Source organism: Anas platyrhynchos, chromosome Z (genome assembly GCF_047663525.1).
Source record: "Anas platyrhynchos isolate ZD024472 breed Pekin duck chromosome Z, IASCAAS_PekinDuck_T2T, whole genome shotgun sequence".
Lineage (NCBI taxonomy): Eukaryota > Metazoa > Chordata > Aves > Anseriformes > Anatidae > Anas > Anas platyrhynchos.
In genome coordinates this window covers 12,862,057-12,874,673 of record NC_092621.1, presented here as the reverse complement: position 1 = coordinate 12,874,673, position 12,617 = coordinate 12,862,057, and the positions used below count along the sequence as shown (strand labels likewise).

The window sequence follows — 12,617 nt, the reverse complement described above, 5'->3', positions numbered from 1 at the left end:
TGAGCCTCCTCTTCTCTAGGCTGAACAAGCCCAGCTCCTTCAGCCGCTCCTCATAGGACTTGCTCTCCAGACCCCTCACCAGCTTCGTCGCCCTTCTTTGGACCCGCTCAAGCACCTCCATGTCCTTCTTGTAGCGAGGGGCCCAAAACTGAACACAGTACTCGAGGTGCGGCCTCACCAGAGCCGAGTACAGGGGGACGATCACCTCCCTAGCCCTGCTGGTCACAGTGTTTCTGATACAAGCCAGGATGCCGTTGGCCTTCTTGGTCACCTGAGCACACTGCTGGCTCATATTCAGCCGACTGTCCACCATCACTCCCAGGTCCTTCTCTGCCTGGCAGCTCTCCAACCATTCCTCTCCCAGCCTGTAGTTCTGCTTGGGGTTATTGCGCCCCAGGTGCAGGACCCGGCACTTGGCCTTGTTGAACTTCATGCAGTTGACCTCAGCCCATCGGTGCAGCCTATCCAGATCCTCCTGCAGAGCCTTCCTACCCTCGAGCAGATCGACACACACACCTAGCTTGGTGTCATCTGCACACTTACTGAGGGTGCACTCAATGCCGTCATCCAGATCATTGATGAAGATGTTAAAGAGGACCGGCCCCAGCACCGAGGCCTGGGGGACGCCACTAGTGACTGGCCTCCAACTGGACTTGGCTCCATTTACCACAACTCTTTGGGCCCGGCTATCCAGCCAGTTTCTAACCCAACGAAGCGTGCGCCAGTCCAAGCCAAGAGCAGCCAGTTTCCTGAGGAGAATGCTGTGGGAGACGGTGTCAAAAGCCTTGCTGAAGTCAAGGTAGACCACATCCACAGCCTTTCCCTCGTCCACCCAGCGCGTCACTTTGTCGTAGAAGGAGATCAGGTTCGTCAAGCAGGACCTGCCTTCCATAAACCCATGCTGGCTGGGCCTGATCGCCTGCTTGCCCTTCAAGTGCCGCATGATGACTCCCAAGAGGATCTGCTCCATGAGCTTCCCTGGTACTGAGGTCAAACTGACAGGCCTGTAGTTCCCCGGGTCTGCCCTCCAGCCCTTCTTGTAGATGGGCGTCACATTTGCTAGTCGCCAGTCAGCTGGGACCTCCCCCGATAGCCAGGACTGCTGATAAATGATGGATAGGGGCTTGGCCAGCTCCTCTGCCAGTTCTCTCAGCACCCTTGGGTGGATCCCATCCGGCCCCATCGATTTGTGGACATCCAAGTGCCGTAGCAGGTCACCAACCAGTTCTTCGTGGATGGTGAGGGCCACATCCTGCTCCCTGTCCCCTTCCACCAGTTCTGGGTACTGGGTATCCAGAGAGCAACCGGTTTTGCCGCTAAAGACTGAGGCAAAGAAGGCATTAAGCACCTCCGCCTTTACCTCATCTCTTGTAACTAAGTTTCCCCCTGCATCCAGTAAAGGATGGAGATTCTCCCTAGTCCTCCTTTTGGTGTTGATGTATTTATAAAAGCGTTTTTTGTTATCTTTAACGGCAGTAGCCAGATTGAGCTCCAGATGAGCTTTGGCCTTCCTAATCTTGTCCCTGCACAGCCTCGCTACATCCTTATAGTCCTCCTTAGTGGCCTGCCCAATTTTCCAAAGATTATAAACCCTCTTTTTTCTCCTAAGCTCAAGCCACAATTCTCTGTTGAGCCAGGCTGGTCTTCTTCCCCGCTGGCTCATCTTTGGGCGCATGGGAATAGACCGCTCCTGCGCCATTAGGATTTGCCTCTTAAAGAGCGCCCAGCCTTTCTGGACCCCTCTGCCCTTCAGAACCGCCTCCCATGGGACTCCACCAACTAGTGTCCTGAGCAGCCCAAAGTCAGCCCTCCGAAAGTCCAATACAGTGGTTTTACTGGTTCCCTTCCTGGCCCCGCCAAGAATAGTGAACTCCACCATTTCGTGGTCACTCTGCCCAAGACTGTTCCCGACAATCACATCCTCCACCAGTCCTTCTCTGTTTGTGAAGAGAAGGTCTAGCAGGGCACCACCCCTGGTAGGTTCACTAATCAGCTGCGTCAGGAAGCTATCTTCCACTTTCTCCAGAAACCTCCTAGACTGCTTCCTCTGGGCTGTGTTGTGCTTCCAGGATATGTCAGGGAAGTTGAAGTCCCCCACGAGTACAAGCGCCGACGATTTTGCAACTTCTGTCAGCTGCCTGTAGAACTCCTCATCCGTCTCCTCATCCTGGTTCGGCGGTCTATAGCAGACCCCGACCAGGACACTAGCCTTGTTGTCCCTGCCGATCCTAACCCAAAGGGACTCGATCTTGTCATTCCTAGCCTCGAGTTCTACAACATCGAAAGACTCTCTAATATAGAGAGCCACACCGCCACCCCTTCTGTGCTGCCTGTCCCTTCTGAAGAGCCTATAGCCAGGCATCGCAGCACTCCAGTCATGAGACTGGTCCCACCACGTTTCCGTGATGGCAACCAAGTCGTAGCCTGCCCGCTGCACGATGGCTTCCAGCTCCTCCTGTTTGTTACCCATGCTGCGTGCATTGGTGTAGATGCACTTCAGCTGGGCCTTCACCTTATCCTCCGGCCTTGCCATTGCTCCCCCTGGCACAGCCCCAACAGTCCTTGCTTCAGCCCCATCCCCCTTCTTACCTAGTTTAAAGCCCTATCAATGAGCCCCGCCAGCTCCTGGCCCAGGATCCTTTCTCCCCTAAAGGATAGGGACCCGTCTACGGCAATCAGACCAGGTGCTGAGTAAACTGCCCCATGGTCGAAAAACCCAAGATTTCTGCGTAGGCACCAGCCCCGGAGCCACGTGTTTAACAGGTGGGCTTTTCTTGTCCTCTCCGTACCCCTCCCTGTCAATGTAGGGATGGACGAAAATACTACCTGCACTCCTGCTCCGTCCACTAACCGTCCCAGCCCCCTAAAGTCTCTTTTGATAGCCTTCAGGCTTCTGTCATCAATGTCATCACTGCCCGCCTGGACTATCAGGAGAGGATAATAATCAGAGGGGCGTACCAGGTTGGGGAGCTTCCTGGCAACAAATTTCTTTGATCAAGTTTCTGATATGCTATTATAGGCAGAATTCCAGTGATGCAGAGACTCAGAATAAAGTAAGAGACGAATGAAATGAGTTTATAACATTCGGCAGATTTTGTCATGCTCTATGCAAACAACTTAAATGAAGATGCACAAACTTTGCACAATCACAAGCTGTTAAAGTCTTCAGTAGGTCAGTAACTAATGAATCTCAGAATTCATAGAACTATTGAAATCGTTTGAACTTTATGAAGTGTATTTTACTTTGATGGAGCTATGTGAATACCATGAAAATAAAATACGTTTTGCCTCAGATTAAATTTTTCATATTCTGCATTTCACTTAGTTTATTAAAGAGGTGTGAACAAATTCATTCTTGTTTTTCCTCTGATACATAAAGGTTTTTTATATGTTGTGCAAAAGAAATGTAAAACATGACTAGTTTCATTAATCCCACCAATGTAAATGCCTGTCTAGATTGTGTTTTTAATGTTTATTATGTAAACGTTTTGAAAAGAGGTTGTTTTTTAAACATTTGCAATGTACTAAAAAGTTATACTCTAAATAGATATGAATCATAAGCCTTAGTAAACTTTATTTGCATTACCAGAAACTGAAGGAGCCATCTGGAATAATAAGTTCCACCTTCTGAAAAACAAAAACAAAAACAAAAAAACACCACTGTCAGATGTGGGAGCTGTATTCAAAAAAATGTATTACTCTGCAAACCACAGAACTTCCCTTGGACTACATTAAAAATGTGGGCCTTTAGTACAAGTCCCTCAAAGCCTCAGAAATTACTAATAGTATAGTTTACAGAATCACAGAATCACAGAAGTGTAGGGGTTGGAAGGGACCTCGAAAGATCATTGGGTCCAACCTCCCTGCCAAAGCAGGTTCCTCAGAGCAGGTAGGCGTCCAGACAGGCCTTGAATATCTCTGGAGAAGGAGACTCCACAATCTCCCTAGGCAGCCTGTTCCAATGCTCTGTCACCTTCAACGTGAAGAAGTTCTTTCGCATGTCAGTGCGGAACTGCCTGTGTTCTAACTTGCAGCCATTGCCCCTTGTCCTATCCTCACAAACCACTGAGAAAGGTTGGCTACATTCTTCTGTCCCCCACCCCTCAGATATTTATATACACTGAGGAGATCCCCTCTCAGTCTTCTCTTCTCCAGGCTGAACAGACCCAGGTCTCAGCCTTTCCTCATAAGGAAGATGCTCCAGGCCCCGTATCATCTTTGTGGCCTTCTGCTGAACTCTTTCCAGGAGATCCCTGTCTTTTTTGTAGTGGGGAGCCCAGAACTGGCCACAAGGGCACAGTGCTGGCTCATGGTCAGCCTGTCGTCCACCAGGACCTCCAGGTCCTTCTCCTCAGAGCTCCTCTCCAGCAGGTCATCCCCCAGCCTGTACTGATACTTTGGGTTGTTCCTTCCCAGGTGCAGGACTCTACACTTGCTCTTGTTAAACCTCATTTGGTTTCTTCCTGCCCATCTCTCCATCCTGTCCAGGTCTCGCTGAATGGCAGCACAGCCTTCTGGCATGTCAGCCACTCCTCCCAGCTATGTGTCATCAGCGTACTTGCTGAGGGCAGACACTATTCCCTCATCAAGGTCGTTGATGAAGATGTTGAACAAGACCAGACCCAGCACCGACCCCTGGGGAACACTGCCAGTCACAGACCTCCAGCCAGACTCTGCTCCTCCGATCACCACCCTCTGAGCTCTGCCAGTCAGCCAGTTCTCAACCCACCTTGCCTTCCACTCATCTATCCCACACTTTCTCAGCTTTGCTAGCAGGATGTCATAGGAGGCAGTATCAAAAGCCTTGCTAAAGTCAAGGTAGATGACATCCACCGCTCTCCCCCCATCTACCCATCTGGTGATGCCGTCATAGGAGGCAATGAGGTTGGTTGAGCACGACTTCCCCTTTGTGAATCCATGCTGACTACTCCTCATAACCTTCTTCTCTTCCAATTGCTTGGAGATGGCATCCAGAACAATCTGCTCTAATACCTTTCCAGGGACAGAGGTGAGACTGACTGGCCTGTAGTTTTCTGGATCCTCCTTCCTGTCCTTCTTGAAGACCGGAGTGACATTTGCTATCCTCCAGTCTTCAGGCACCTCACCCATTCTCCAGGACCTTTCAAAGATGATAGAGAGAAGTTCGGCAATCACATCTGCCAGCTCCCTTAGCACACGTGGATGCATCCCATCGCGACCCATGGATTTGTGTGCATTGAGCCCACTCAGACACACCCAAACCACTCCAACGTCCACCAGGAGGGAGCCCTCCATTTCCCAGACCCTTTGTCCTATTGTCGGGGGTGAGGAGTCCTGGGGGAGTGTCCTTGGAGCAACGACTGAAGCAAAGAAAGCATTCAGTATCTCTGCCTTCTCAGCGTCTCCCGTGACCAGGACACCTCCCTCATTCAGCAAGGGACCCACGTTATCCCTAGTCTTCCTCTTGCTGTTTAGATACTTGAAAAAACCCTTCTTATTATCCTTTATCTCTTCCACAAGCCTCACCTCTAGGTGGGTGTGTCCCTGCAGGCCCTGACAACACTTCTATGCTCCTCCCAAGAGGACAGGCCCTTTTTCCACATTTCATCCTCTTCCTTTTGATCTTATTGATGAGCTCCTTGCTCATCCATGCAGGTTTCCTGCCCCCCTTCCCCAGTTTCCTGTTCCTCGGGATGCGCCGATCCTGAGCATGGAAGAAGTACTGCTTAAATGTAGGCCTTACTTCCTTTGCCTAGTTCCATCTGGAACTCCACCATCTCATGGTTGCTGCATCCCAAGCTGCCCCCAACCTTCACATCCCTAACAAGGCCATCCCTGTTGGTAAGAATGAGGTCCAGGAGCACCTCATGCCTCATCGGCTCCTCCACCACCTGTGTCAGAAAATTGTCCTCAACGCATTGTAGGAACCATTTGGGGGGATGCAAGAAGAAGATACCGGACAGGGGATCGGGAAGGCTACCTTCTCTGAGGAGTCCTCAGACAATCCTATGGCAGAGCTCAGAAGTTTTTCCCTATCTTCAACAGTGACAGCAGTGACAACTTCCCCCAGCCCTTCTCTGTTACCTTTAGCTCCCCTCCATTCCCCCATCAAACCTAGTTTAAAGCCCTGGTAATCAGCCCAGAGAGCTTGCTCCCCAACACACTTGTGCCCCACTTGCTCAGTTGATGTCTGTCCATAGCCCACATACCCGGCCTCTCAAAGGACGGCCCAAGATCAAAATACCCAAATCCCTGGTCCAGACACCACCCCCTCAAGCATTTACCTGTCCTGTTCTGCTCCTTCTATCTGCATCCCAGTCACCCAGCGGGAGGACAGAGGAGAACACTACCTGCACCCCCAATCCCCTCAGCAACCTTCCCAGGGATGCAAAGTCCTTTTTAATATTCTTCATTTTTCTGATAGTGGCTTCCTGGGATCCAACCTGAATGACTATGAGAGGATAGTAGTCCTCTGGTTTAATGAGTCATGACAGAGCCTTCCTAACATCTCTGATGCGTGCCCCAGGAAAGTTTAGGGTCATGAAACACATTGTGCATTTATCAGATGAATTTTGATTTCACTGGGATCCTGGTTCTTCCCTTTTTCTCATTAGGCATGATATAGAATCACAGAATCACAGAGTGGTTTGTATTGGAAGGGACATTTAAAGATCACCTAGTTTCAACCCTTCTGTCATCATACTCTTGTATAGGATTATTTTTAGATAGTGTATTCATATAGAATATTCATGCATTTTCATCCTTCGATTGAAAGCTCTAAGCAGTTTTCAGGGCACTCTATCTTTCTGGTTTCCTTTGTATCCTTATGCTCCTTAAAAATAAACATATGTTACACATACATAAAACTTGTTTGTAAGTAATAGTACAAATGCATATAGTATATGTGTAAAGTAGAACCCCAGCAGCTATTTTGAAAATACTGTTTGCAACAGCATACAAATGTTGTTCCATATTACTGTACATCAGAGTATAGAAAAATGGGTATAAATTTTCAGTTATTTTAAATGATTTTTTGTCTTTACCATAGAATAGTTCAGTTGGAAGGGATCTTCAAAGATCATCTAGTAGTCTAACTGCCTGACCACTTCAGAGCTAACCAGTTGCTTTAGACATTATAAATAGTAGTAATAATATTTTACTGAGGTATTTCTAAAATTAAAATAAAAAAATAAATTAAAAAAATAAAATAAATAATATAAATTGCTATATATGACACTTCAGAATATTTATTAGCAAAAAAGTGTCCACCTTTCACATCCATCCATAGTAAAGTTTTCTGCAAAAGAGTCAAGAACATTTTTCCATAGCAGATTGTCCTTGAAAAAAAAGAGCAACAAACAATATATTTCAGGTCTTGTAACATATTAAATACTATTGCCACAAAAGGAGCTGAACACAGGCAAATGTGTTTAGTTTGGCTTAGTTTAGTTTAGTTTTGATTATTTGTGGAAATAACTGTGAAAATTATATTAAAATCATTCTTGAAGTTCTCTTTTTTTTTCGGATTTTAAACTTAAGCGTGTAGCAGGCTGAGATGTTTTGAGTAGAATAAAATAATGACTCTTACAATAAAAAACAGTAATGCAGCATAAAGCTTCTGCATGAGCTCATTAGAATCAAATAGTAGTATGAAATCTCAATTTACTGTGTAATATTGAAAATGATACTTTATATATGATATAACTTACCTTCTTCACATTGTAAATGTATGAACCAACCACACAGGTGTCATTCTGTCTGGATAATCACACTCAACCTGAAAATGCAACACATTGTCTATATGTGCCGGTATTTTGAAAAGTTTCTGAACAAGAAGACATGAAACATATCCAGCTGAGGGTCTAACTATTGAAACTGTCTGACCAGATATTAGTCAACACTTATATGGTACAAACGTTTCTTTTTTATTCTAGTAATTCTAGAAATTATTCTAGTAGCTTTAACCAGATGCCAAATTAATTGTGAGAGTTAGAAGTTTCTGAAATAATTTTAAAGTATCATAAAAGTTGTGGAAACTATCTGTTCTTCCAAGTCAGATGAACAAACTTGTTCCTATACTGTAATCATGTGTACATAGAGACTTAAGATTTTAGTTAGTATTAACATAAGTCAGTATCTGACTGTGTTGAAGTTGGATGTTTTCCAAAGGTGTCATAGTAGAGAATCCTTTGCAACTTCAGTTTAGTCATTGATTTTTACCTTGTTCAGAAGATATAATTCAATCTGAGATAACATGTTAGGATATCCACCAACTGACTTAGATATTTCTAAAAAAAAAAAAAAAAAAAGATCTTTTACAAGATTTTTTAAAAAGCCTGTTTCACAGACATTCAATCACATTACTTACTCAGAACATTCCACAGAACTGAAGACTTTTCTGACTCCTGTATTGGCCATTTATGAGCCAACACAATCTGCAGTTTTGTATCAAGAGCTATATGTGGCTTTGGAACGAATCCTAGACCAGCAAGTGAGACTACTGGACTACAATCTGAGTTATAGCTATATATACAAATCATTAAGGAACTTTCCTATTTGAAAACTCCTTGTTCCTGTGTAACTTCTATCAACTCCCAAAATGATCCAACTGAGCCAGGTAAGAATAAAAGTCAGGATGGTGTAGTGAGGGCATTGCAAGGTGGGCAGGGTCAAGAGAAGAGGGCACTTTGGAATTGGTGAGGTTTTTGATGATCCCACTCATCTTACAAAATAAAGTGGCATAGGTTGTAAAATATTCCCAGGGATGCAAAGGAGCATTCTTAAGCATATGCTATAGTTAATGACAAACATAGCACTATTTTCCCATTGTTTATTCATTGTTTATTTGTGTGTCAATCCTTGACTACAATACTAAAGGCTTTCAAAGATTTAGTCTTAACAGTTCTCAAATGTCACTCATGTAATTTTAGGAATGACTTTTGGATGAACATCATTTTGGGAACAGCTTTGGTATCTTGCACAAAGCAATTTCAATATATATTTCAGAAAGGCATAAACAGTTCATTAGATGTCTAAGCCCATTCATTACATACATACAGGTTTTTATCATTAGAGATATAACTACAATATTTCTAAATGCCAAGTGCTGTTTTTTGTTGTTGTTGTTTGTTGTTCTGTTTTGTTTTGTTTTTCCATAGTGAAGATAATGTATACTTTTCTTATAATGATTATAGTAAGTTTTAATGTCATAGATTTTGGTTTTAAAAATACAGTAAATGGAAGAAGAGTCATATTCTCCTCTGTGAAACAATCGCAACAGCAGTCCAAAGGTAAAAGGAGCTGATGGGTGGCTATGGCAAATTGACTGGTGCACAACAAATATCAGGCTGGAGGGCTGACAGGTCATTGCTGGTGGTGCATGTGTCTATCAGAAGCAGAGAAAAAGAGAAAGCAGGAGCAGCATGGATGAGCACAATCCTGGTAGGCAGCTGAGAGTCAGACCTTCTTTGGAAAAGGGTTGTCACTGAGAATGCATGCTTTCCTGAACTTGGAAATGAACAGTTATCTCATACACTCAGTACTCTGTGAAATAGGATCTGCAGTACATTTTTGAGAAGGAAGAAGAAACACCTAGCTATCATCTTTCTAGTCACCAGTCTGCCTCTGCTCCATAAACTGGCTAAACGCTTAGGCCAAGAGGACTCTTAATCTTTAAATGTCCCTTTGCCGTTAACAACATATCATATATCTCTTGAGTGAGAGAAATACTCAGTAAAATCTGGATACTGTTATAGAGGCAGTACAGATGTAGTGATTCTAAACACTAGGCTTTGATATTTAAATGAGCTGTATGTGTTAATCTTAAAACTATTCTTTTCATGCTAAGATCTTTGAAGTCTTTCTCTGGACAGTAATGTATAAGTTCTACCACACAGCAGAGAAAGCAGACAGTTTTACTTGGAAATAATGAAAGCAGACAGGCCAGAGCAGTTTGCATTCTACCTACCTTGCTACCACAATAATGTCTTAACCTGGTCGTACACAGAATGGCCTTTCCCAAACCAACAAGCAAAAAGAGCCTCCCCTATACAAATTATGCTTTCTTCTCCAACAATCTAACGTGTCAGAAAATTACATGGATTTCTTCTGTACTTGTAAATGTGAAAGTCAGTACATTCACTGACTTTTACAACACAGTGTAAACAGTGCAATTTATTAGAAAATATTCAGAGAAAAAAGATTTTTATTGAAGGTGTTGGGACAGAAAAGGCTTAAAGGAGATCCAAAAAAAAAAAAAAAGACTACTATTGCATATTATTTCTCTAGTTATAAATTATAAATTATTCTGTTAAACTTACTAAATCATGTTATTTGGAAAATATTTTTACATCATTTATGGGTCACCAGTATTTGGATAAGTCTTGCAGACAGGAAAACATTAACTTCCTTCTTGGTTTAGGAATCGAGGAATCCTGCATTTTCTCATTGTAAGTTCTACCAAGATTAAAATGGAAATGTTATTAGAAAAGTTGGATATAGCAATCTTTTGCCAGAGGTACTCTCAAGAAATTTTTTTGGGGAAACTGTTCTGATTAACTACAGCACCCATTTTAAACCAAACTTTCTTCTGGGTTCAGAACAGCTTCCAGACCTCTCTCTTGTAGCATGTTAATCCACTGCTGACTGTATTATAGACATAGGAAAGTTGAGGGACAAATCTCTCAGCTACATTTTTGCAACCTCATTAATGTCAGTCTGCTTTTCCTCTTTATGCTTGCCTCTCCCTTTTGTTCACAAATATGCTAATGAGTGAAATCTTCTGGGTATGAGTATACAGTGGCTTTGTCTAGTTAAAGTGGTTTTGTTTTCCTATTCTTTATTGTTTTCTTGATAAATCTGCACTTTGATCTTGAAGCCACTTTCCTCCTGGCACAATTTTCATTCCGGTGGTTCCTGTGGATTCTGTGTGAATGAAGAGTGAAAAGCAGAGTGTCAAAGCATATGAGGATCTGAGAGTTCGGATTCAGATGAATTATTAAAAAAAAAAAAAAAAGTTATTTTGTTTTCAGAAAAAAATCTTCAATCTCTGGGCAAACTCAGAAAAAAATGACATTTCATGTAGCCGGCAGTAACAGTTATGAATTCCTTCACAGGGTAACTGTGAAGAAATTTCGTATGAAACTTAGATATAATGTAACTGAAAGAGTAGATCAAACTGACTATGCCATTTTTCCCCAATCATCATGATAGCTTTTACCAAAATTCAAAACTAGAACAATGAAAACTACTTTAGAAAACTTTTTTTTTCTTTTTCTCAAATCTGTTTCAAACTAAGGTTTTAATTAAGTTATAATTGGGAAAATAAAAAATTCAAATAATTAGAATTCCTTTTTCATAGATGGTTTATGTGAAATTCAATTCCTATAGTATGCACCTTCTCTGCAACTCACTCAGCAGCAGGAAATTGATGCCTGAAGAAGCTGGGACAGCTGTTTTCCGTAACCATCAGAATACAAAGGTCTCTTTTTGATACAATTCAATGACTGACAGTGATTCAAGATACACCATAGTGAGAAAATGAAAAATGGAAAGACATTAAGAAAAAAAATATATATTCTTAATCTAGTTTTTTTTTTGTGTGTTTTATTTTATTTTTTTTTTCCATATGATCTTTTTTTTTAACTTAAAAAGTACTCTAATCAGCTGTTGTACATTTGGAAATGCCTAATTTTGAGGAAGAATGCCAATGGAACCCCTGCAACGATCTTTTTATTCAGAGCATATGCACTAGAATAATAAATACAGCATGTACTGCTGGCATGATACATTCTTGACTCTTCTTATTTTTCATTCCATGTTTGTGTTTACAAAGGTTGATATGTTGGCACAGTGGGAATCGTATGTTTGCCCTCTGGCCATATACAGTCCTGTGATACAGGCAGCCATGCTGGGAGCACCCTGGTACCCTGCCAAAACACGGAACCCTGTGATCAAAAGCAATTATTTTCTCCATGGGCAAGAGGTAATTCAATCTCTGCGCTTATTCAGTTTGGGCTGAGGGTGATGAACAGTTTAGAAAACACCTTTTCTATTTTCCTGATCATTTGGTGACTCCATATGGTTATTGGAGTAACCCTTGCAGGAATTTCTGGTCCACGTGCTTACCACTAAGACTAATTTATCTGCAATTTCATGTGTTCAAAAATCCGTGTTTCATAGAATATGAATTTGGATGTGTATATTGATATATTTGGTTTCCAATTGGCCAGCTCACATTATGCAGCCTGCAGTTATAGGGTCCTGTGTGCAGTGTGCATCACAATCAGTGTGAGAGCACAGATTCAGCAATTTTAAGGGAACTTTTCTTGTGCTTAAGCAGATGTGCAGAGAGAAGAAGAGGGTGTTTTTAAAAGAGAAAGAAATGTATATTCTTCTGCATATGGATTTAATGTATGATGACAAATGTGGAAGAACCTCAGCCGTTTGAGTCTCAAAGGGATGGCCTGATAATGGAGGGAGATCAAAGCATCTGTAAGAATCCAGATAGCATCCAGCATTCCCAGAGAGGGCTGGGTCTTTTGTGTTGATTAAGCACAGAAAACAGACAGTCGGTGCCCTGAGGGGCTTTCTATCTGAGTACAAAGAATGAGCAGGTTGTACCAAACATATCAATTTGT

General features: G+C 42.8%; 1 long non-coding RNA gene across 1 annotated transcript in view; it reads right to left on the bottom strand.

Moving 5' to 3' along the window:
* The window catches only part of LOC113840341 (uncharacterized), a 56,237-nt gene that overhangs the window by 2,320 nt on the left and 41,300 nt on the right, over nt 1-12,617 (bottom strand). Inside the window, exons 2-4 of the long non-coding RNA XR_011805839.1 lie at nt 8,200-8,267; nt 7,689-7,756; nt 3,587-3,627 (exon numbers count right to left, since the gene is read on the bottom strand). This is a non-coding gene — a long non-coding RNA (uncharacterized lncRNA). The remainder of the gene's footprint in view (nt 1-3,586; nt 3,628-7,688; nt 7,757-8,199; nt 8,268-12,617) is intronic.